General features: G+C 46.5%; 1 long non-coding RNA gene across 1 annotated transcript; it reads left to right on the top strand.

Annotated features, from left to right (window-relative positions):
- The first annotated feature begins 449 nt into the window (after nucleotides 1–449).
- Nucleotides 450–1,751, top strand: LOC109293860. Its single transcript, XR_002096416.1, has 2 exons — nucleotides 450–650; nucleotides 941–1,751. It is a non-coding gene; the product is annotated as an uncharacterized LOC109293860 (long non-coding RNA).
- The last annotated feature ends 505 nt before the right edge of the window (nucleotides 1,752–2,256 follow it).

Genomic DNA, 2,256 nt, shown 5'->3' on the forward strand with positions numbered 1-2,256 from the left:
TCACTTGTCTAGCCTGCTTGTCTTTTCCATCTTTACTTATCCAGCATTTCAGTCTAACTGGCTGCAGACCTTTGCTGCCATCTAAGCTACAGGCCTAGAAACCTCCCATATCCCAAGAGAGTGCTTAGTGCTGCGACAGATCACACTAAAGGGGTGGGGAATGGAATGATGGAAAAATCAAGGTTATGTTAATCTATGGGAGCAGGTCACAGAAGCCCCTGCACTTGGAGCATTTACCAGACGACATAAAGCTGGAGTTTTGCTGCAGATCCTAGTCTTTGCCTACAGAGAGGACAAAGTCTTCATTCATCTTCCTTCCGTGATATCCCTTCTTCAGATGGCTGCTTTAGCAATACACTGTCTACATGATGGCAGTGCAGACCAATGTGCATTGCTCTACACATTTGACCTCTTTCCTCCCAGCCTGTGGTGCCTGCCCTCCCCCAAAGAGCTCTTAATGACATGACAACACAGCAGCAGTAGAGACTTTGTCTTGCCACCAAGGCAATGAGCACCTATCCATCTGCTCCTCCTCTGCACACATCGACTCTGGAAATGAGCTGGTGAAGACAGACACCCTTGGAGTGCCCTAAGCTGCTGCTCTGGACAATGCCAGAAGCCCAGCATGCCCATGCCACTTCATTTCCCAGGTTAACATGGGCAGAGCAGGAGTGGGTGGGTTGGACATATTGTCTGAGCTGCAAGACTGAGCTGTCTGCCTCATCCAGCACAGCAGCCCTTGCAGCCTCCTACATCCCATTAGCTGCACCGCTTCATGTTGCTGGATATTTTTATGTTTATTTTAAGTGAAAATAAAGCCTGTGCAGCTGCCAGAGAAGCCCTTTCACCTTCCTGCCTAAATGGGGCCTCATCAGGGTGGGGGAAGTAACAGGAAGGGGAGAAGAGCAAAAAAGGAACATATCCTTCCTTTATTTTTCAGTGGAATCCACAGACTGAAGACAAATTGGGAAAAAAGGTGAATTTCCACATCTGCCCTCCCTCTCCAAAAGATCTTCTTCCCTCACCAGCCTTCTGACAAGTCTTTGGGTAAAATCCCTTGCCTGCCTTGCCATCTGAGCTCAGCACTGACCCTGCCGAGATCCAGGCAGGGAGATGAGACTGAAAAGGAAAACGCTTTTGTTGATTTTCCCCCCTTTATCTCAAAACCAACATGCACGCCCTGCAGGAGAGCAGTGAACCCAACACATTCCCCAGCTACAGCCGTATCATTGGGATCCTGTCTGGCCTCAGGGATATAATTGTCCTAGAGACCTCTCGGGAAAACACCAGGCCCGATTCCCGCAGCCGTGGACCAGCTGGAGTCACTGAGCACAGTGCTGTGAGGTCAAAATGCTGCCACACTACAATGCAGGGTAATGTTGCCTTTGACTTTACACAAAGAAGGGGAAAAACCAACCACAACTCACTGGAAAAACTGAACTGGTAACTCAATGGGCAGTGCTTGCTCATGCTAAGGAGTGTTGGGCCAGGCTCTTGGCTGAAACAAGGCCATGAACTTTTGGAGTCAGTAATGATCACTGGTTTCTTTTCACAAGATTCAGGGTGTTAACCTCACTGCCAAATTCCAGTTAGGTCCTTTCCTTCCCTCTCTCTAAACTCCCACTGTGAGGTACATTAGTTCACTTTATGTCTTAAAGTCTTGCCTGATATTGCTATGTGCAGCTTTGTCTTGTTCCATCCCAGAGGCAGCTGCATCTTAGTAATAAATGGACTGATCTCTAGACCTCTCACCTATGTCACAGATCTGTTGTGAAGTTTAATTAGTGCATGTAAGCAATGAGGTTTAAAACTCATGGTCAAATGATGCTGTAAAAGGGCTTGGTCATTATTATTATGATCACTGGGGATCAAGCTGTGCACATGTGCATATGCTAACATGAGAAATGTCACCTAGAGGTATTTTTTACCATTTGTGGATTTTGTTAGTAACAACAGCTAATTCCCCTTCCAGCTCAACTTCTCTTTCCTTGATTTTTAGATTGACTCAAAAACTGCAGAGGACAGAAAATTCAGCATTATAAGCCCAGGCTTTATTTATTTTTCATGTTTAGGTTGCAAATGTCACAGTGTGGTTATCAGAGCTGGCTTTAAGTGTGTACCTCTTGTAACGCCACACAGGGCCCTGTACTTTAAGGGACCCCTGCACCTTTACAGCACTTATTTTAAAGACTTTATCAGTAATATTGACCACAACAGTGCACAGCTGGGAGGTGGGATTGAGTGTGTGTGGGGGGG

This window comes from Gavialis gangeticus, unplaced genomic scaffold (genome assembly GCF_001723915.1).
Source record: "Gavialis gangeticus isolate Ggan-Ray unplaced genomic scaffold, GavGan_comp1, whole genome shotgun sequence".
NCBI lineage: Eukaryota > Metazoa > Chordata > Crocodylia > Gavialidae > Gavialis > Gavialis gangeticus.